This window comes from Papio anubis, chromosome X (genome assembly GCF_008728515.1).
Source record: "Papio anubis isolate 15944 chromosome X, Panubis1.0, whole genome shotgun sequence".
Classification (NCBI taxonomy): Eukaryota; Metazoa; Chordata; class Mammalia; order Primates; family Cercopithecidae; genus Papio; species Papio anubis.
The window spans coordinates 85761887-85786354 of NC_044996.1; the positions used below are offsets into that span (position 1 = coordinate 85761887).

Below are 24468 nucleotides of genomic sequence, written 5' to 3' on the forward strand. Positions count from 1 at the left end.
AAATCTTATTTGTCGGTGTTTGCTTTTGTTGCAATTGCTTTTGACAACTCCGTCATGACATTGTTGACCATTCCTATGTTCAGAATGGTATTGCCTAGGTTGTCTTATAGTTTAGAATTTTGCATTTAAGTCTTTAATCCATCTTGAGTTAATTTTGCAGAGGATAAAAGAAAGAGGTTCAGTTTCAGTCTTCGCATATGGCTATCCAGTTACCTTGGCACCATTTATTGAATAGGGAGCGCTTTCCCCCATTGCTCTTTTTTTTTTTTTTTTAATATTTGTCAAAGATCAGATAGTTGCAGGTGTGCGGCCTTATTTCTGGGTTCTCAGTTTTGTTTTGTTGGTCTATGTGTCTGTTTCTGAACCACTACCATGCTATTTTGGTTACTATAACCCTGAAGTATACATTGAAGTCAGGTAAATACTGAAGTCAGGTAACATGATGCCTCCAGCTTTTTTTTTTTTTTTTTTTTTTCAATTTCCATTTATTTTTGGCTCTTGGGGTGATGTCATCTTTTCAATATAAAAAAAAAGCAACAAGTTCAACACAAAATAGAAATATAAAATGTAGGATAGAACAAAACCAAGTGTGGAGGGTGAAGCAACAGCAAAATGAATAAAGATGTTGCAAAAAAGATGGATGGTTCCCCTCTCCTCTGGGGATTGACTCAAACACTGATGTGGCAGTATACACCATTCCACAGTCAGGGATGTTCATTCTTTTTGGGGGGTAATAAAAGGTGGGGATTAAGAGGACATTTCTGGAGGCTTAGGGACCAAGGCTGGTCTCTTCTCCACCACCCCCAACCCGCCCTTGATCCCTTTCTCTGATCAGGGGAAAGGAGTTCCAGTGAGGGAGGTAGAGTTGGAAAGGGAAAGATTCCACTTGACAGAGTGGGACAGACCCCTCCAAAGAGTAGAGCTTGGAGGGAGATTGAAAAAGGAGATAATACTGCTGACACCTCCCTTGAATCTGAGATGGGAAAAGGATATACATGGAGATTAGTGACTTTAATAGACTGGATTTCCCTCTCCAAAACTTTTAGAACAGGAAATCCCATTCCCTTCATTATATAGTGACTTCTATTCACTACCTTCTGCCATTTTCTACTTTGGGCTTAGGATGGTGGCCGTTATCTACATGGGTTTTCAGCACCCGGTTGGTTCTCAATGGGATCTGGATGAGACCCAGCTTCTTGGAGATTTTTAAGAAGGAAATATTAACTGGATAGATGGAAGGAATGGACACCAGAAGGAAATACAGGGTCACCCAGAATGGCAGAAATCTAGGTTTCCCAGAGTGGAAAGAGAGAGGAGACTTTCAACAAACAAGTATTTATTGAGTGCCTGCTATGTGCCAGGCACTGTTCTAGACTCCCCTCCCAGAAGAAAAAACAAAAAACAGGATAGCAGCAGCAAACACAAATTCTGAGGGAGAGGAAAGGGGCCGTTGAGTAAGACGGCTAAGGGAACTGAGAAACCTGAGGTGATGGGGGCTCTGCCTTAGGCCTCCTCTTCGGCCTCTTCACCCTGAAATGCTCCTCCTCTTCTACGGTGGCATCCTGGTACTCCTGATGCTCAGAGACGAGGTAGTTCATGTTGCTCTCAGCCTCTGTGAACTCCATCTTGTCCATGCCTTCGCCTGTGTACCAGTGGAGGAAGGCTTTCTGGCGGAACATGGCAGTTAACTGCTCCGAGATGCGCTTGAAGAGCTCCTGGATGGCAGTGCTGTTGCCGATGAAGGTGACTGCCATCTTGAGGCCACGTGGTGGGATGTCACAGACAGCTGTCTTGACGTTGTTGGGGATCCATTCCACAAAGTATCTGCTGTTCTTGTTCTGCACGTTAAGTATCTGCTCATCGACCTCCTTCATGGACATCCGACCACGGAAGACAGCAGCCACGGTGAGGTATCAGCTGTGGCGGGGGTCACAGGCAGCCATCATGTTCTTGGCATGGAACACCTGGGTGAGTTCCAGCACTGTGAGAGCTCAATACTGCTGGCTTCCACGGCTGGTGAGAGGGGCAAAGCCAGGCACAAAGAAATGGAGGCGTGGGGAGGGGACCATGTTGACTGCCAACTTGCCGAGGTCAGCATTGAGGGGGCCAGGGAAGTGGAGTCAGGTGGTGACACCGTTCATGGTGGCTGAGAGGAGGTGGTTCAGATCCCTGTAGGTTGGTGTGGTCAGCTTCAGAGTGTGGAAGCAGATATCATAGAGGGCCTCGTTGTCAATGCAATTGGTCTCATCAGTGTTCTCTACCAACTGATGGAGGAAGAGGTGGCATTGTAGGGCTCAACCACGGTGTCAGACACTTTGGGTGAAGGCACCACACTGAAGGTGTTCATGATGTGATCAGGGTTCTCTTCTCAGATCTTGCTGATAAGGAGAGTGCCCATTCCAGAGCCTGTGCCTCCGCCCAGTGAGCGAGTCAGCTGGAAGCCCTGCAGGCAGACACAGCTCTCTTCCTCCTTCCAAACCACATCCAGAACAGAATCAACCAGCTCCGCTCCCTCTGTGCAGTGGCCTTTGGCCCGGTTGTTACCTGCCCCAGACTGACCAAGTACAAAGTTGTCTGGTCTAAAGATCTGGCCAAAAGGACCTGAGTGAACAGAATCCATGGTCCCAGGTTCTAGATCCACCAGGATGGCACGAGGAACATATTTGCCACCTGTGGCTTCATTGTAGTACACAGAGATACGGTCCAGCTGCAGGTTGCTGTCCCCATGGTAGGTGCCGGTGGGGTCGACGCCATGTTCATCACTGATCACCTACCAGAACTTGGCACAGGGATCTGGTTGCCACACTGACCGGCCTGGATGTGCACGATTTCCCTCATGGTTAAAATTTATTTATTTTTTGCTCGCTTCAAGGTATGTATGGGGCAAGAAAATAAGTAATTTTTTTCTCTGCAGGTCGCAGGCTGCAAGGTTGGAATGCACCCCAGATGCTGGAACAGCGAGGGTTTTTTGTTGTTGTTGTTTTTTGTTTGTTTGTTTGTTTGTTTTGCTTAGGACTGCCTTGGTTATTCAGGCTCTATTAGGTTCTATATACCTTTTTAAATAGTTTTTTTTTAGTTTTTGTGAAAAATATCATTGGTAGTTTGATAAGAATAGCTTTGAATCTACACATTGCTTTGAGCAGTATGACCGTTTTAATTATATTGACTCTTCCCATCCATGAGCATGGAATGTTTTTCCATTTATATGTGTCATCTCTGATTTATTTGAGCAGTGTTTGGTAGTTCTTGTAGGGATCTTTTACCTCCGTGGTTAGCTGTATTTCTAGTTATTTTATTTTGGAGCCGGCAGTTGTGAATGGGATTGGCTCCCAGCTTAACTGCTGTTGGTGTATATGATTGGTAGTGATATTTGCACATTGGTTTTTGTATCCTGAGACTTTACTGCAGCTGCTTATCAGCTGAAAAAGCTTTATGACTGAAACTATGGGGATTTCTAGATAAATAATTATGTTATCTGAAAACTGGGATAGTTTGACTTCCTCTCTTCCTATTTGGAACCTTTATTTTTTTTTCTCTTGTCTAATTGCCTTGGCTAGGACCTCCAATACTATCTTGAATAGGAATGGTGAGTGAGGGCATCCTTGTCTTATGACGGTTTTCAAGGGGAATGCTTCCAGCTTTTGCTCATTCAGTATGATGTTGGCTGTGTTTGTCATAAATGGCTCTTATTATTTTGAGGTATGTTTCTTCAATACCTAGGTTATTTAGAGTTTTTAACATGAAAGGGTGTTGCATTTTTATTGAAAGTCTTTTTCACATCTAAAGAAATAATCATGTAGTTTTTGTCTTTAGTTCTGTTTATGTGATGAATCATATTTATTGATTTGCATATGTTGAACTAACCTTGTGTCTCAGGGATAAAGCCAACTTGATCATGGTGGATTATCTTTTTGATGTGCTGTTTGACTAGGTTGACCAGCATTTTGTTGAGGATTTTTGCATCAGTGTTCATCAAAGATATTGACCTGAAGTTTTCTTTCTTTGTTGTATCTCTACCAAATTTTTGGTATTAGAATGATGCTGGCCTCATAGAATGAGTTGGGGAGAAGTCCCTTCTTCTCAATTTTTTTGGAATAGTTTCAGCAGTTATGGCACCAGTTCTTTATACAACTGGTAATATTTATCTGTTAATCTGTCTGGTCCTGGACTTTTTTTTTTTTTTTTGGTTGGTAATCTATTTGTTACTGACTTAGTTTCAGAGCTTGTTATTGGTATATTCAGGGATTCAATTTCTTCCTGGTTCAGTCTTGGGAGGATGTATGTGTTCAGAAATTTATCTATTTGTTCTAGATTTTCTAGTTTATGTGCATATAGGTGTTCATAATATACTCTGATGCTTCTTTGTATTTCTGTGGGGGTCAGTTGTATTATCACCCTTGGTGTTTGAGTGTGTTTATTTAGATCTTCTCTCTTCTTCACTAGTCTAGCTAGCAGTCTATTTATTTCATTACTCTTTAAGAAAAACACATCTTGGATTTATTGATCTTTTGAATTTTTTGTGTCTCAATATCCTTCAGTTTCGTTCTGATTTTGGTTGGTTTTTTTTTTTTTTTTTTTTGTCTTCTGCTAGCTTTGGGGTTGGTTTTCTATTGCTTCTCTAGTTCTTTTAGTTGTGAAGTTATGTTGTTAAATTGAGATCTTTCTAACTTTTCGATGTGGGCATTTAGTGCTATAAATTTCCCTGTTAACATTGCCTTAACTGTGTCCCAGAAATTCTGGTACATTGTATCTTTGTTCTCATTAGTTTCAAAGAACATCTTGATATAAGCCTTAAATTTATTATTTACCTAAAAGTCATCCAGGAGCAGGTTATTCAATATCCATTTAATTGTATGGTTTTCAGTGAATTTGTTAGTCTTAATTTTAATTTGATTGTGTTGTGGTCTGAGAGACTGTTTGTTATAATTTCACTTCTTTTGCATTTGCTGAGGCATGTTTTACTTCTGATTATGTAACTGATTTTAGAGTATGTGCCATGTGGCAATGAGAAGAAGGTATATTCTGTTTTTTTTTTTTTTTTTTTCTTTTTTTTTTTTTTTTTTTTTGTGGAGCAGTCTCCCAATGTCTATCAGGTCTATTTGATCCAGTGCTGATTTCAGGTCCTAAATAACTTTGTTAATTTCCTGTCTTGATAATCTGTTTATTATGGTCAATGTGGTGTTAAAGTCTCTCAGTATTATTTTGTGGGAGCCTAACTATCTTTGAAGGTCTCCAAGAACTTGATTTATAAATCTGGGTACTCCTGTGTTGGGAGCATATTATGTTTAGATCTTGTTGAATTGAACCCTTTATCATTTTGTAATGCCCTTCTTTTATCTTTTTTAATCTTTTCTGCTTTAAAATCTTTCTTGTCAGAAACTAGGAATGCAACCCCTACTTTTTTTGTTTTCTATTTTCTTGGTAGATTTTTCTCCATCCCTTTATTTTGAGGCTATGTGTGTCATTTCATGTGAGATGGGTCTTTTGAAGACAGCAGACCAATGATTCTTGGTTATTTATCCTGCTTGCCACTCTGTGCCTTTTAATTGGAGCATTTAACACATTTACATTCAAGGTTAGTATTGTTATGTGCGGATTTCATCCTGTCATCATGATGTCAGCTGGTTATCATTCAGACTTGTTAGTGTGGTTACTTTACAGTGTCAGTGGTCTGTGTACTTCAGTGTGTTTCTGTAATGGCCTTTAACAGTCTTTTCTTTTCATATTTAGTACTTCCTTCAAGAGCTATTGTAAGGCAGGTCTGGTGGTAACAAATTTCCTCAGCATTTGCTTGTCTGAAAAGGATCTTATTTCTACTTTGATTATGAAGCTTAAGTTTGCTGAATATGAAATTCTTGTTTGGAATTTCTTTTCTTTAAGAATATCAAATATAGGCCCCCAATCTCTTCTGGCTTGTAGGTTTCTGCTGAGAGCTCTGCTGTTAGTTTGATGGACTTCTCTTTGTATGTGACCTCCTTCTCTCTAGCTGCCTTTATTCTTTTTTGTTTCTGTCTTGCAGAATCTGGTAACTATATATCTTGGGGATAGTCACTCTGTTGATCATCTCACATTAGTTCTCTGTATTTCCTGTATTTGAATGTTGGCCTCTCTAGCAAGGTTGGGAAAACATTCATGTATTATATCCTGAAATATGTTTTCCAAGTTGCTTACTTTCTATCCTTCTCTTTCAGGGACACCAATGTGTCATATATTTGGTCTCTTTACATAATCCTATATTTCACTTTTCTTCATTCTTCTTTATTGTTTTTTTATTTATTATTGTTTGACTGGCTTAATCCAGATAAACAATCTTTGAACTCTGAGATTCTTTTCTCAGTTTGGTCAATTCTGTTGTTAATATTTCTGATTGTATTCTAAAATTATTGAAGTGTTTTTTTTTTTAGCTCTATTAGATCAGTTTGGTTCTTTCTTAAAATGTGCATTTTATCCCTTGCTTCTGCATCATTTTATTGTATTCCTTAGATTCCTTGAAGTAGGATTCAACTTTCTTCCTAAATGTCAATGATCTGTTTTCCTTTCTGTATTCTGAATTCTATTTCTGACATTTCAACCATTTCAGCCTGACTAAGGACCGTTGCTGGAGAAATGGTGCAATGGTTTGGAGTTAAGAGTACATTCTGGCTTTTTGAGTCACTGGAGTTCTTGCACTAGTTTTTTCTCATATGTATGGGCTGATGTTCCCTCAATTTTTGAAGTTACTGTCCTTTGGATGGGTTTTTGTTTTTCTCTTCTTTGATACCCTTGGCGGTTTGATTGTAGTATATGGTGAGCTCAGTTGATTTGTTTTGGATCCAGTCCACTCCTGGATCTTTGGGTAGCCCCCTCTGATTACATGACTCCATGCTCACATATCTTTTGTTGAGTGTTCTGCTCCACAGTGCTCCCTCAGGCAGGGACCACAGTTGGCAGACAGACCATATTCTCGCTAAGTCACTCCATTCTGCTATCCAAGTACTTCTTAGGGGAACACAGAGATGTGCCTGCCTATACAGTTCTGGCAGAAGCTGGAAGCTCTAGCATGTGTAGCCTGTCATGCTATAAGAGTCAGGATTGAATAAAGTTGCCTGCCATGCCATCCAGGTGTTATGAGTGCAAAAGGAAGTATACCCCTTTATACTCCAAATATTTTAAACCATTATCTGATCCTAGGCCAAGGGAAAGGGGCAAATATTACTTAAAATGGATATAAAGTTATATTTTAAACTGTATTTGACTTACTCCAAATATCTGCAAGTAACCAGAATAATATAGCATCCATCCAAGATATCATCAAGAAAGGAGAACTAAACAGAACATAATTTAAAGACTGAATAATAAATTCAAACCATTTTATCCTACCATTCCTACTGTTGAGACTACTCTGTAAGCCAGTTTCACCTACAAAATGATAAACACTAAACACATACCATCCCCTCCATGATGTAGCTTATGCTTATGTTTTCAAACCTGCTTATTACCACTCTAGGACCACCTTATACTAATGTCACACCAATATGATTCTTTCTCCTGAGCACATCAAGTTTTCTCACTCCTTAGTGTCCTTGTACTTGTTGTTCCTTCTGACTGGGATAATTTTTCTAAACCCATGCTGACTTATAATATCATCTTCTCTTTCAATATTCAGTTAAAATGACACCAACTCTCTGAAGCTGACCTGATTCCTAGATGATTACTCATCTGCCCTTTTCCATTCCATTCCCCACCCTGGTCCCCTAATCCTTCAGTCATTATTTTTTTTCAACACTAATAACTACAATTTAGAGTTATCTGAGAACTTGCCTGTCTCCTCCACTAGACTTGGTGCTCCAGTGTCTGACCCGTTGTTTTGTTTATTTGGTTTTCTATAAATATAAAAACAATTGAAGTTTGATTTTAAAATAAGATCCTGATATTTTTATATAAGCACAGCTGATCATGGAAACTAGGTACCATGCTAGAACAGATACATAAATTATTTTTCTGAACCAGTTCTTCTCAGAGTGAAAACTTTATTTATTCATGCACCAAATATTTATTTTGTTCTTATCATATGTTAGGATTTTGCTCAACAGTGAATAATTTCTTATATTTTATAGATTAAAAAGCTCTTTCATATCTACTTTTATCCTAATAATTCAGTAAATATTTGCCAAATTGAATGAATTAATAATAATAATAACAATAATAATGGCAATTGCAGTTAGTAAGAATGAACTCTATACTGGGCGCTTGCTAAACATCTTGGTTAATCTTCATAATAGCTTTAAAGGGTCAGGTATCATTAACTTAATTTCACAGATGAGGATACTAAATCCCAAAAGGTTAACCTGCTATGGTTCCACAGCCAGTAAAAGGCAGAATTATCATTGAAATCTAGGTTATGCTGGGGGTGTCTATGCTTGGGACAACTATGCTCCATGGTTGAAATAGTGAATAATTACATGAAGGATCAGTTGTCATTTATGAACCACAGGCTAAGAAATAAAAACTGCTTTTTGTTTTGTCCATTTCAATCCAATGTTCTTGTCTTATTTTTTTTGGAATGCAAAATCCTGCTGTATGAATGCAAGATGCCAAGTTGACATTTTAGAAAAGTAAATCAGTTACAGCAAAACCAGTAGGGAAGACTTCTAGAAATCCTCTTGCCAAGTCTTACTTTATAAATAAAAGAAATTCCAAAGAGACTGAAAATCAAGGCACGAGTTAGTGACAAACCTGAGATTCTGTATGATCTGTAAACAAACAACTTAACTTTGCTGATCCTCAATTTTCCCATGAGTAAATTAAAGATGATATTATTATACTGTTCAAGATTGTTTAAAAAAAAGGTTTAAAAAGAGACTGCAGGTGAAAGTCTCTTCTATCATGACTATCTCAAAACAACTGCTCAATAAAGGTTTGAGAAAATGGTAAGGATCAATTTCCACTGTCTTAGTTTAGAAGCCCCTATAAATCAGAATGGCACTTTTCATTGTTTTTCTCCTCCACCCCCAAAACTCTGTAACACACATACACTGTTTCTATAGTGAGGCTTATCATCACTTGAGATGACATGTGACTTGACAACTAGTTTTTCAGTGAAAAATTAGTAAAGAGATTTGAGTTACCTCCAAGCTCTGGGTGAGTTATGTGAGAAGGGACTACCAAAAAACCGAATGTCATTTTATATTGTGTTAATAGAAGCCTAATGTCTGCATAAGAGAACAACTATCAAAGGGAGCCTTCAAAGCTGCTTCAGACAGATACACATGGCAACAAGGAAGGGGGCTTGGCTTTGCATGGTCCCAAACTCAATTTAAACAGTTTGCCCAAAGTTGAATAAGATCAGAAGCACTGACTCATGTTTCCCAAACTCGGTGGCACTCAGTGCAAAGATCATAGCCAACTTATTAATGAACCCCAAGAGGTATGCATGACGGGGCCCCTGACACGAGCCATTTATCAAATGTTCTCTCTCCTGAAGATGAGTCTGCTAAGAAGAGCAAATTACACCAGGAAGACTTCTAAGAGGATAAAGCATAGAGAAAATGGGGTTTGGAAACCCCTATGGGGAATTTTTTCAAAACCAAGATATCTGGAAGAAATTATGTTCCCCAGTTTTAAGTTTTGTCTATATGGCCTAAGTCAAGAGATAAATTAAGTGGCCTCTCAAGTTGGACAGAACCAAAATTATGATGATATATTACTTTTTCCTTGCTTCTCCCTCTCTGTTCTTCACAAAGAACTCTCTTTCCATTCCTCTGTTAAAACCACACAACAGTTACCAAGCCAGGTTGCAACACAATTGAGTAAGCTAGTTTTCTTAACATCTTTTTGGCTGAAGAGTAATTTGAACAGCAAGCATAAAAATTATACTTCTTACTTCCAGTTCTGCCACTTGATGAGACATTAGGCAAATAAGTAGTAATCTCATATCTTTGAACCTCTGTTTTCTCCTACATCAAATAGAATTATCAACCACTGATGTGTCTTTCTCTTATCATCAGAATAAGAATCAAATCAGTTAAAATATGGAAAAGAGCCTTGTAACTTCTGACAACCTGTGCCCATATAAGGCACTGTTACTTTTGTCATTTACATTCCAGATGTCAGTTACATTCCTTAAGTCTATAACATAGAGTTTTTGATGTATTCATTCAAAAATATTTTTTGAGCTTATAGTATCTGCCAGGCATTGTGGTAGTGTCTGAGAATATAGCAGTAAAAACAAACAAACAAACAAACAAACAAAAAAAAAAAAAAAAAAAAAACAAAAACAAACAAACAAACAAAAAAAAACCAAATAAAAATCTCTGCTTTTGTGAAGTTTTATTAACGAATAGAAAATAAATGAGGAAACAAACCTATATGAACAAGATACTTTCAGATGGTTATGGGTGCTATGAAAGAAAATGAATGAGGAATTGTGATGAAGAATGTCTGGGATGAGGAAGCTACTTTATATGAAGTGATCAGAGAAAGACATTTCAGGAAAAAAGAATCACATTAAATATTGAGCATAAAGAAGCTTAGTGGACTCAGTAATAGAAAAACAATTGCTGACACATTTGACAATGTGGATGAGTTTGAAAAACATTTTGCTGAGTGAAAGAATCTTTACACAAAATAATACACATTGTATGATTTCATTTAGATAAAATTCAAGAACAGGTAAAACTAATCTGTTGGGGGAGAGGTTAGTATATTGGTTACCCCTACTGCTGCCGTATAGGAATTGACTGAAAAGATGCATGAGGAAACTATCTGGGACTATGAAAATCTGTGCCTTGTTTTGAGTGGTGGGTACATCACTATATATATTTTTCAAAATGCATCAAACTGTACACTTAAGATATGCTTATTTTACTGTGTGTAAATTGTATCTCAGTTAGGTAGAAAGGAAGGAAGGAAGGAAGGAAGGAAGGAAGGAAGGAAGGAAGGAAGGGCAGCTAGTGAAGTGTTAACGATCAGGGAAGAAGGGGTATGAGATATGAGACAAGAAGAAACCAAATCAAGTAGACTGTGATAAGTTTGACTTATACTCAAAGTGTGATGGAAACTCAGTGAAGCGTTTTGAGCAAGAGTTATGTTATTTGGCTTAAGTTTATAAAAATAAATATCTGGCTTCTGTGTTGCAAACAGATTGTAGGGCAGGAGATGGAAGGGTGATGGTGCATGGAAGCAGGGCAACTAGATGAAAGTCTTCTGCAGCAATCTAGGCAGAAAATAGTGGCTCAGACCCTGGTGGTAGCAGTAGAAAAAATAAAGAAGTAAATGGATTAGTGATACATCTTAGAGGTAGAGACTACTGGACTTTTTTGTTTTTTAAACTGGTGAGAAAATAAGAGAAATTAAGGCAGACTTCTAAATATTTAGGCCTAGGCAACTTGTTACAACATATTTGCGGATGGGAAATACTGGAGCTGGAGCAGATTATGGTCATGTTAGGTTTAGCAATTTCTTAGGTCTCCATAAGTCCCGGGTTTACAGTCCAAGCTGCAGTGAAAGGTGATGCAAGGGAGATCACATATGAAATTGTGTCACTTTTATGTCACAGCAGTATCTTTCTGAGACTTTGTAGCCTACTTCTGAATGTGTTCCTCATTTAGAAACTGGCTCTCTATGTATTTTTTAAAGTGACCAGAAGTGGAAAACAATTTTCTACTTGCCTCTGAATTGATCATGACTCACTTTAATGCTTTTGGTCATAGGTCCCACACATTTAAAAAGAGTCACAGATAGACCTGTGCCATGTGAGAGACAGCAAGCTGAAGACAGTGGTAAAATGTAGATCCTAGGAGAAACGTTTGAAGGAGTTGGATCAGTTTGGCCCTGAGAATATTATAAAAGATATGACTAATGCCTTCAAACGTCTAAGGAGTTATTACAGTGCAAAGAGTACAGAAGACAGAAACTATGTCAAACCTGGAAACCATGGGCAGAAGCCACAAGATGACAAAATTCAGGTCAACGTAAGGAAGAATTTCCAAGCAATCACAGCTATCTATGAGCACAAGGCTGATTTTAAAGGTGGTTAGCTTCTTTACATGAAAATGTATAAGCAAGAGGCTGTTTTAAGTATTATGATGACAACACCCTCTGGATGAAATTTCAGTCTCATAGGGAAGGCTTATGGCATATTATGCCAATGGTATATTTGATACACATAGGAGCCAATGAATCTATTGTTATTCTCTTCGTGATTAGCATCCCAGTCACTAATGCATATCTGCTTTTTAGTCAAATCTTTTCTCCCCCCCCCCCCCGCCCCCGTCCTTCCTCTTTGGATGTAGTGCATTATTTTTCACTGCTGCAATGTCACTAAGCCACAGAGTCCCCAGCTAAAATTCTGAAAGGGCACATGGAAATCTCCCAGGGCCTGACTCCCCCACACACCTATGAAACTCCCTTTCACAGTGGCAAGAAGCAGAAATACATCCCAACTGTAAGCTGATGTAAGTCTTCCTTCTCCTTTCCTTTCTTTTTCTTTTTCCTCACTCTTTACCTCTCTCAAATCTTCCCCATCTACCCCCTCTTCTACCACCTATGCTCTCTCTTACTTTCTTCATCCTTCTACCTCTCTTTCCTTTGCCCCTACTTTTCCCTTAAGCTTTGCTGCTATTTCTACGTCTTGAATAGCCTGTTCTTGTAAATATGGTTCACAAGCTACTCCAGGTTAGACACAAAGTGATTATAACCCGCCAGTGATCACTTTCTTTTACCTGTTTCCTCCTGTCCTTTACCACCACATCTCCAGTTAAAGGCTAGTTGGAGGTCAGGGCTCTCTTTCTAATATGGCCCCAAGTTCAGTAGGCGTGTATACCACTGAGAGTTAATGCTATCACTTCCTCCTGATAGCAACATTCACTCATTAAGTAGTTTATTTATTCAACAAGATCTGCTATATGTCAGGTACTATTCTAGGTGTTGAAGATATAGTGGTGAAAAAAAAGGAAGACAAAGTCTCTGCCTTCATAAAGCTTACATTCTAGTAAGGGAAGACATACAATAAATAATGAAAAATACAACAGGGTACACAGTTTCAGACAGACTAGAGAGAGATATTTTTGTGATCTATTGCACTGCATGGTGACAACAGTTAATAGTAATAAACGTTCTCACCACCAAAAATTGATAAGTTGATGAGGCAATAGATATGTTAATTAGCTTGGTTGACTCTACAATGTATGCATAGATCAAAACATCACATTGTACCCCATAAATCTACACAATTATTATTTGTTAGATAAAAATTACTTTAAGAAGTAAAAATACAAATGAATAATATATTCTACATAGTGATTTGGCTTATAAAGAAAATAAAGAAAATAAGATAGAACAAGCAGATAGAGAATGACCAAGGGATGTCTATTCTTCTTAACAGAATGACCAGGACAGACTTATCTTGGTCAATGACATCTGAAAACAAAAATATGAAGGAAGGGAAAGAGTGAACCAAGAAAATGCTGGAGAAAAAGCATTCCATGCATGGAAAACAACAAATGCAAAGGCTTCGAAGGGGCAGCTTCCTGGTTGTTTTTCACAAATCACAAGAAAGTCAATATAGGTGAGGCAGAATAAATGAGGGGGTGAGTTGTAAGAGATAAGGAGATGGGAGACCAGATCATGTAGGCCTTAGAAGCCATTGCAGGAACTTAGCTTTTATTCTGGAAGAGGGTTTTGAGCTGAAGAGTAACTTGATCTGATGGACCTAGTAAATAAAGGAATACTCTGGCTGGTGCATAGAAAAAATTTTGTCAAAGATATAAACAGGGAGGGTAGTTAGAGGGCTACTGAAATAATCCAAGAAAGAGATGATGGTGATTTATAGTAAGGTATTAGTACTGGAGGTAGTTGAATGTGGGATATATTTTGAAATGACAGTATCCTCAGAGGGCTAAAGGCAATGAGTAGAGGCAGAAGCCATCCCCAGGAATCAGGAGATTCATGACAATTAACAGGGACATTCTGGATATGGGATCTTCATTCTACCACCCACAAAGGTCACTTTATTGATTGGAATTTAAGGCCCTGAAGCAGGTTTATGGAAGAGAGATTTGAAATTAGGTGAACTTTATTCATTTACAAATCCAACCTATCCCGGTGAAAGATTATACAAGGACAGTGCTTTATCCATTGCTGACCACCTTTGTTCCTACCTACACTATTTCTCCCTCCTCCTCTCCTACCAATCCAGTGGTGGGCACATTATCTGCTATGAGATAGGTCTTCAGTAAATCTCTAGTAAATAACATGTCCTGCCTGTGGCAGAGGAAGAAAGTAGCAGATTCTCAATAGAGGAGGTAGGAAGGCACCCGTGACCAAGGCCAGTAACCTGCTTGGGAAAGTGCACTCTGCTTATAACCATAAGTAACCAAGGCTCAGGACCTAACCTCTTATTTCTGTTTCTCCTTTATGCAACCTAGCATTTGCTTAGGCAGCCAGCACATGTTCTGGAGCTGTGCTAGAGAACTATGACTCTCAAGAACTTTCTGGGGGATGCCTACTGTGTGGAGAGTGTCTGGACTACTCATATTGTGAACTTTGTGCTGAGGCAGAGAAACAGAATTTATGCTCAACCAGGAAACAAAATAACATTTTTAACTACTGAAAAGTAATGTGTAGGTGGACAACAGTGACCACTGAGCCCTGATGACAGGAGACTGGAATGGGGCCTGAGGAGCCAAGTGTAATTAAAGTTCAGACTAAGAGTTGCTATGTGTAATAGAGCTGAGTGATTACATCTCAGAAAATGAGATATAATGCCGTAACACAAAACACTTGATCAATATGAAAGCTAACTGAATTTTGCTTTGTTGAGTCATAAGGCATTTTGAGGTCTTTTAGAATCTCTGGGTTAATTATGGAAAAATTTAACTGCTGACACACAGGATTTCAGGAAGTTTCATTCAGTATTAACTCAGCAAATAGTTTTTGGGTAGCAGGCACTGAACTAGTCAACTAACACCAAAGGCACAAAGAAAGGGAAGCAAACTATAATCTCGCATTTTAAAAAGTTCACAGTTTAACCAAGTAGATAGGCATTTATGCAGATAATTATTGCTGAAGAGAGATTGTGTTGCATGCTATAAGGAAAGCATTAAATAGGTCCCTGAGAGAACAAAGCAAGACTAGTGGAGTTTTATTTATGCTTGAAGGTATTTCAGGAATTTTTTAATGGCTTAAGTTGGCTCTTCAAATTAGAGACAGCTTTCTGTAGGTGGAAAAGGGAGAGAAGGCATTACAGATGAGTGGTACAATACAAGGAAATGCGCAGTTTTTCTTTTTTTTTTTTAAAGACATGTTGGGGGACATATTGACTTTTCAGCTAGAGCTTTCTTTCCAAGGATAAGATATGTCAGTTATCCTTTGCCCACTTTTTGATGGGGTTGTTTGTTTTTTTCTTGCAAATTTGTTTGAGTTCTTTGTAGGTTCTGGATATTAGCCCTTTGTCAGATGAGTAGATTGCAAAAATTTTCTCTCCCATTCTATGGGATTGCCTATTCCTCTGATGGTTTCTTTTTGCTGTGCAGAAGCTCTTTAGTTCAATTAGATCCCATTTATCAATTTTGGCTTTTGCTGCGTTTACTTTTTGATGTTTTAGACAGCGAGTCCCTTGCCCATGCCTATGTCCTGAATGGTACTACCTAGGTTTTCTTCTAGGATTTTTGTAATTATTGGAGTCCTAACATTTAAGTCTCTAATCCATCTTGAATTGAATTTTCATTATAAGGGGTAAGGAAGGATCCACTTTCAGCTTTCTACTTATGGCTGCAATTTTCAGACATTTCTCAAAGAAGAAATTCCTTACAACCAAGACACGTAAAGAAAAATGTATGCATCACTGGCCATCAGAGAAATGCAAATCAAAACCACAATGAGATACCATCTCACACCAGTTAGAATGGCAATCATTAAAAGTCAGGAAACAACAGGTGCCTGGAGAGGATGTGGAAGCCAGGAACACTTTTACACTGTTGGTGGGATTTGTAAACAAGTTCAACCATTATGGGGAAAACAGTATGGCGATTTAAAGATCTAGAAGTAGAAGTACCATATAACCCAGCCATCCCTTTTCTACAGGTATATACCCAAAGGATTATAAATCATGCTGTTATAAAGACACATGCACCGCGTATGTTTATTGCGGCACTATTCACAATAGCAAAGAGAGACTTGGAATCAACCCAAATATCCATCAGTGACAGACACAGATTAAAGAAATGTGGTACTTATACACCATGGAATACTATGCAACCATAAAAGGATGAGTTTGTGACCTTTGCAGGGACATGGATGCAGCTGAAACCATCATTCTCAGCAAACTATACATGAGAACAGAAAACCAAACACACCCACGTAATTCTCACTCATAGGTGGGAACTGAACAATGAATCACTTGGACTGGGAAGGGAACATCACACACAGGGGCTATCATGGGGAGGGAGGGAGAGGATTGCATTAGAATTATACCTGATATGAAATGGCAGTTGATGGGTGCTGGCAGAGTTGATGGCTGCAACACATAACATGGCACAAGAATACATATGTAACAAACCTGCACGTTATGCACCCTGTACCCTAGAACTTAAAATTATAATTAAAAAATACCTAGGAATCCAACACAAGGGATGCCAAAGGACACTTCAAGGGAACCCAAAACCACTGCTCAGTAAAGAATAAAGAGGACACAAACAAATGGAAAATTTATACCATGCTCATGGATAGGAAAGAATCAATATTGTGAAAATGGCCATACTGCCAAAGGTAATTTATAGATTCAATGCCATCCCCATAAGCTACTGCTTGACATTCTTCACAGAATTGGAGAAAACTGCTTTGAAGTTCATATGGAACCAAAGAAAGAGCCAGCATCTCAAAGACAATCTAAATTCAAAAGGGCAAAGCTGGAGGCATCACACTACCTGACTTCAAGTATACCACAAGGCTACAGTAACCAAAACAGCATGGTACTGGTACGAAACAGAGATATAGATAATGGAACCAGAACAGAGTCCTCAGAAATAATACCACACATCTACAGCCATCTGATCTTTGACAAACCCGAGAGAGAGAAAGAAGAAATGAGGGAAAGGATTCCCTATTTAATAAATGGTGCTGGGAGAAAATTGGCTAGCCATAAGTAGAAAGCTGAAACTGGATCCTTTTCCTTACTCCTTATATGAAAATTAATTCAAGATGGATTAGAGACTTAAATGTTAAGACCCTAATACCACAAAATCCTAGAGGAAAACCTAGGTAGTACCATTTCAGGACATAGGCATAGGCAAAGACTTCATGTCCTAAAAACACCAAAGCAACAGCAAAAGCCAAAATTGACAAAATGGGATCTAAATTAAAACTAAGAATTTCTGCACAGCAAAGAAGCCCCACCACATCACAGTGAACAGGCAACCTACAGAATGGGAGAAAATTTTGCAATCTACTCATCAGACAAAGTGTATCCAGAACCTACCAAGAACTCAAACAAATTTACAAGAAAAAGCAAATAACCCCATCAATAAGTGGGCTACTTTTTGTTCATATACTTTTATGAACAGACATTTCTCAAAAGACATTCATACAGCCAACAGACACATGAAAAATGCTCATCATCACTGTGCATCAGAGAAATGCAAATCAAACCCACAATGAGATACTGTCTCACACCAGTTAAGAATGGCAATCATTAAAAAGTCAGGAAACAACAGGTGCTGGAGAGGATGTAGAGAAATAGGAACACTTTTACACTGTTGGTGGGATTGTAAACTAGTTAACCCATTGTGGAAAACAGTATGGCGATTCCTCAAGGATTTAGAACTAGAAATACCATATGACCCAGCCATTACATTACTTGGGTATATACCCAAAGTTATAAATCATGCTGCTAAAGACACATGCACCGCGTATTATATGTTTATTGTGGCACTATTCACAATAGCAGGGCACAGAATCAACCCCAAATGTCCAACAGTGACAGACTGGATTAAAGAAATGTGGCACATACACCATGGAATACTATGCAGCCATAAAAGGATGAGTTTATTGTCCTTTGTAGGGACATGGGTAGCTGGAAACCATCATTTATAAGCAAACTTTCACAGAACAGAAAACCAAACACCACGTGTTCACTGAAAGGTGGGAATTGGACAATGGAATCACTTGGATGTGGGAAGGGACCATCACCCACATTGGGACCTATTAATATGGGAGAGGGAGGGAGGATGGCATTGGGAGTTATATCTGATGTAAATGACTAGTTGATGGAGTGCTGGCCGAGTTGTTAGGTGCAGCACACCAACATGGCGCAAGTATACATATGTAACAAACCTGCACATTATGCACATGTACCCTAGAACTTAAAGTATAATAATAATTTAAAAAAAGATATGTCAGATAAGGAAAAATGAAACAAAACTAGTCTGATGCCATGTCAAGAAGTGGCAGGAACTGACATTTAATAACTATTTGCTGAGTACCCCCACTACATACTCTACACAGTACCTCATGATGCTGGGTTAAGGGTTTTGACAGGACAGGAGTGAGCTATAGAAATATTCTGAGCAGGTTAGTCACTTTATCAGAGCTGTGCTTTAGAAAAATGTCTCTGAAACCTACATGATGAGAAAGAGAGACTATAAATGGAAAAATCCAGTGACAGACTGTTGCAGTCATCTAAGAAAGCAATGACTGGGTAATCAGTCTCATAGATAATGTTTATAACCATTCTGTTCTGGTTTTCTGTTCTTACCTCTCCAAATTTGTTTCTAAGCCTTTTCTTCCTGCTCTGTGTCCTTGGAGGCTGATCTCTATATGCTGCATCACCTAAAACTTTTTTTGCCCTCTTGTTTCTGGTTGTTTTCAGGCAATGGGAGACACTGGCTAAGGGTTGGAAGATAAGAGAAGAGAGAAGTCAGTGTATTAATCAACCCCTTTCACTCTCTCACAGTCAAATTAGCTCTGATATTGGCAGTATTCTTCTACCTACAGCCATAGATAGGGTTGGGCAGCCCCTCTCCCAAAGTTAACAACTTTCTCTAGATTCTAGTAAGACTATTTCTTTCCCAAATCCTTTAAGGCCTATGGGAGGTAATGGCTTCCTCATATTGCTAGAAACTGGATGCTTCACCATCACTTTTTGATTCCTTGATTCCCATAAATCTTCCCTTGCCTCTGTAAATATTCCTTCATTAAATTTATTGCAAAATTTTTTTAGCATGCCTTCTGTTTCCTGCCAGTATTCTGATTGATATACATTAATTATCCTCCTGACCTGTAACCTCACTGGTAATAATTTCTCAGATATCTACAGGACCTTAGTGTTTACAAAACGCTTTCACATTCCTTATCTCATTTGATTTGCACACAGAAACCAGAATGATTCTACAAAATGTGAATAAGATCTTATCACCTGCTCAAAACTCTCCAATAGCCCCGCCACACTTAAAATACATCTAAAGTCATTATCATAGCCTAAAAGACTTCACATGATCTGGCTCCCAACATATCTCTGAGTACATATTCTACTACTGACTATGCCCCCTGCAATTAAAGCCCAACAGTCAAAGACCATAATGAACACATTCTCTCTCTCTCTCTCTCTCTCTCTCTCTCTCTATATATATATATATATATATACACACACACACACACACACACACACACACACACACACACTCATAGACATATATGCTTATATATGATATATATATATTTCTTGTTGTTATATTCTTTCATCTCCACAAGGAAATTGATTTAGTCTAGCTTGGACATTTTTGTCCCAAAGGGCTAGCACAGTGCCTCACACATTATGAACATGTATATTCCTGCCCTGGGAATTAAATAAGCTAAGTTTTGTTCTTTCCATTTTACAGATAAAGAAAGTGAGGCCAAAAAAAAAAAAAAGTAAAAAAGAAAATGAGCCGGGCGCGGTGGCTCAAGCCTGTAATCCCAGCACTTTGGGAGGCTGAGACGGGCGGATCACAAGGTCAGGAGATCGAGACCATCCTGGCTAACACGGTGAAACCCCGTCTCTACTAAAAAATACAAAAAACTAGCCGGGCGAGGTGGCGGGCGCCTGTGGTCCCAGCTACTCCGGAGGCTGAGGCAGGAGAATGGCGTAAACCCGGGAGGCGGAGCTTGCAGTGAGCTGAGATCCGGCCACTGCACTCCAGCCTGGGCGACAGAGCCAGACTCAGTCTCAAAAAAAAAAAAAAAAAAAAAAAAGAAAAGAAAATGAGGCCACAAAAAGTGAAGTGACTGGCCCATGATAAATGGTACATTAATGGTAGACCTAGAACTGAGTCTCAGGCAAATACCCTGGTCAGTGTCCCAGTTTTACAGAGAGCTAGACAAACAATGATAGCAGGCGAAAGACTAAAAATTTAGGAAGGAGGCTTGGACTATCAGTCTTCCAAATAAAATGCTGCTTCCAGAGTGAGAAATGGTTCACAATAAGTTGATAATTTACTTTGCAACTGAGACCTGAATTTGCATCAGAGAAATGGTATCAGAGATAGAAGCAAGTTCAGACAAGTTTGGACTGCTCACTCTTTATGCTTCCCCCCCCCCCCCGAGAAAGAGATCATGTGGGAGTCAGTATGTGTGGATGTGTCCTATGAGGAAGAGAAGTGAAATGGTGTGATTATGATTACTTATACACAGCTACCATGGAGAACCCAGGCAGACAGTTGGAATTCTTGCAGTTGAAGGCCCTTTGGAGGTATCAGGCCCACTTTGTGAATTTGTGAATCTATCTACAGCTTTAAAGATTTAACACATAACTGAAGAAAGATGCACTTGAGTGAAATTCAGAAATGGATAACCCAGAGAGAGACAGCAAAATCCAATGAGAAAAACAAAGCAAGATAGGGCTGAATTTCCATCCTGGTTCTATGACTAGCTGTGTTATAAGGGTTAATTTGTTCAGCTTCACTGAGCTTCAAGTTTTCTCATCTGTATAAAGGTGGTCATCATAATACCTATTCCACAGGGTAGGTATGAGACATCACAAGTCAAATATCTGGTACATACTAAGATGGGTATTCTCAGATTGTTTTAAGAATGTATTGGATGCTTTCTAAGAACAGTAAAAAAAATGTTGTCTGTACAAGTTATGTTATGAGCTCTCCTGCCATACTTTATGGTGGGGTTGAACTGGACCCTGGAGTCCCCAGCTAGGTCCACTCAATTCTGTTCAACTACATAGACAGCAATGTAGGAAGGGCATTCTGTGGAACATAAATACCAAGAGCAAAGAAAACACACAATCAGAAAGCATTAAGTAATCCAGCAGGACTGAAACATAAAGTAGAGGAAGAGAGAAAGAGGCACATGAGGCTGGAAAGGAGAGTATAGATAGAAGCACTGTCACCAAGGTAAAATTGCAAGAACTCCTAAAATATGTATGGCATTTCACTATTCACAATGACTTCTGTACCCACTTACAAAAACTTCTACATCTGCTATATAACTTTGTCTTTGCAAAGACCCTGCGCATATATTTATTCATCCATTAAAAGTATTTATTCAGTGCCAGAAACTTTTCCAGGTGCAGAAATGTATCACTGAACAAAACAGTTTAAAACTCCTGCCTATGTGGAGCTTATACCCTGATCCATGAGGCATGTTCTACACTACAGGCATGCCCTGTTTTATTGCATTTTATTTTATTGTGCTTACCAGATATCACATTTTTTACAAATTGAAGGTTTCTGGCAACCTGCATCAAGAAAGTCTATTTGTGCCACTTTTCCAACAGCATATGCTTACTTCATATGTCTGCATCACATTTTGGTAATTCTTACAATATTTTGAACTTTCTAAATTATTATATCTGTTATGGCGGTCTCTGAGCAGTGATCTTTGAATTTACTATTGCAATTTTTGGGAGTGCCATCAACAACATCCATGTAAAACAGGACACTTCATCAATAAATGTTATAAGTGTTCAGACCATTCTACTGACCAACAGTTCCCGTCTCTCTCCCTCTTTTAGGTCCTCCTTATTCCTTGAAAGACAATAATAATAAAATCTGGCAAATTAATAACCCTACAATGACCTCCACGTGTTCACGTGAAAAGAAGAGTTTCATGTCTCTCACTTTAAATCAAATCTAGTAATTGTTAAACTTAGTGAGAAAGGCATGATGAAAGTCAATACAGGCTGTAAACCAGGCTTCTGGGCTAGTCAGCCAAGTTGTGAATACAAATAAAAGTTATTGAAGATAATCAAAAGTGCTACTCAAGTGAACACAAATAATGATAAGACAAAACATCTGTATTACCGAGATGCAGAAAGTTTTAGTTCTCTGGATAGAAGATTAAACCAGCCACAGCATTCCCTTAAACCAAAGCCTAATCCAGAGAAAGACTTTAACTCTCCTTAGTTCTATGAGGGCTGGGAGAAATGAGGATGATACAGAAGAGGAGTTGAAAGCTTTTCACGGGGTTCATATGGTTTATTGTTTCATGAGGTTTCAGGAAAGAAGCCGTGTCCATAACATAAAAGTGCAAGATGAAGAACCACGTGCTGATGATGAAGTTGTAGCAAATTGTCCAGAAGATCCAGCTAAGATAATTAATGAAGGTAGTTACACTAAGGAGTAGATTTTTTTTCTTTACAACTTTTATTTTAGGCTTGGAGAGGGGTACATGTGCAAGTTTGTTACATCAGTAAATTGCCTGTAACAGTGGTATGGTGTACAGCTTGTTTCATTAGCTAGCTGTATTAGTTCATTCTCATGCTGCTAATAAAAACATATGTGAGACTGGGTAATTTCTAAAGGGAAGAGCTTTAATGGACTTGCAGTACCACATGGGTGGGGAGGCCTCACAATTATGGCAGAAAATGAAGGAAGAACAAAGGGACATCTTACGTGGTCGCAGGCAAGAGAGTGTGTGCAGGGGAACTGCCCTTTATAAAACCATCAGTTCTCATGAGACTTATTCACTATCATGAGACCAGCACAGAAAAATTCTGTCCCCATGATTCACTTACCTCATACCAGGTCCCTCCATGACATGTGGGGATTATGGGAGCTACAGTTCAAGATGAAATTTGGATGGAGGCACAGCCAAACTATATTACCAGGTAATGAGCATCATAACCAATAGGTAGATTTTCTATTCTAACACTCCTCCTATGCTCTACTCTCAAGTAGTCCCTGGTATCTGTTCCCTTTTTTGTGTCCATGTGTATTTAATTAAAAAAATAGATTCTCAATGTAGGCAAAGCAGCCTTCTATTCGAAGAAGAAGAAATCTAAGGCTTTCAAAGCTGTAGAGAAGTCAACGCCTCACTTCAAAGCTTCCAAGGACAGGCTATTGCATAAAGACTAATGAAGCTGGTGACTCTAAGTTGAAGCCAACGTTAATTTAAAATTCTGAAAATCTTTGGGGCCTTCAGAATAATGCTAAATCTATTCTATTCTGCCTCTGTCCTATAAATAAATTTTAAAAAGCAAAGCCTGGATGACAGCGTATCCATTTACAGCATAGTTTACTGAATATGTTAAGCCCATTGTTGATATCCACTTCTCAGAAAAAGATAATCCTGTCAAAATATTACTGTTCAGTAACAATACATCTAGTCACCAAAAAGTAGTGATGGAGAGGTACAAGGAAGTTAATGTTGTTTTCATGTCTCCTAACACAACATCCATTCTGCAGCCATAGATCAAGGAGTAATTTTGACTTTCAAGTTTCATTATTTAATAAATACATTTTGTAAGTCTATAGCTTCTGTAGATAGTGATTCCTCTGAGAGGTCCGAGAAGAGTACATAGAAAGCCTTCTGTAAAAAATTTATCTTTCTGGATATTATTATGAACATTCATAATTCATGGAAGAAGCTCAAAATATCAAAATTAAGAGGAATTTGGAAGAAGTTGATTCAAACCCTCCTAGATACCTTTGAGGGTTCAAGACTTCAGTGGAGGAAGAAACTGCAGATGTGGTAGAAATAGCAAGAGAATTAGAATTAAAAGTGGAGCCTGAAGATGTGACTGAATTGCTGCCATGTCATAATAAACTGTAACAGACAGGGAGTTGCTTCTTATAGATGAGCAAGGAAAGGAATTTCTTAAGATAGAATATACAACTGGCGAAGAATGATGTAAACATTGTTGGAATGACAACAAAGGACTTAGAATATTATGTAAACTTAGCTGATGAAGCAGTGACAGGGTTTGACAGGATTGACTTCAATTTTGAAAGAAGTTCTACTGTGAGTAAAATGTTATCAAACAGCATTGGATGCTACAGATAAATCTTTTATGACATTTATAGTCAACCAATGTAGTAAACTTCATTGCTGTCTTATTTTAAGAAATTGCCATAGCCATCCCATCCTTCAGCAACTACTACCCTGATCAGTCAGCAACCACTAATATTGAGTCAAGACTCTCTACCATCAGAAAAATTACAACTCTCTGAAAGCTCAGATGATTGTTAGCATTTTTAACAGTAAAGTATTTTTCAGTAAGGTATG

General features: G+C 38.5%; 1 pseudogene across 1 annotated transcript; it reads right to left on the minus strand.

Moving 5' to 3' along the window:
* Positions 1 to 302: 302 nt before the first annotated feature.
* LOC101018215 lies at positions 303 to 3671 on the minus strand (annotated as a pseudogene). The gene has a single exon (XR_163338.5). The product of XR_163338.5 is annotated as a tubulin beta-7 chain pseudogene (transcript).
* Between the last annotated feature and the right edge of the window lie 20797 nt (positions 3672 to 24468).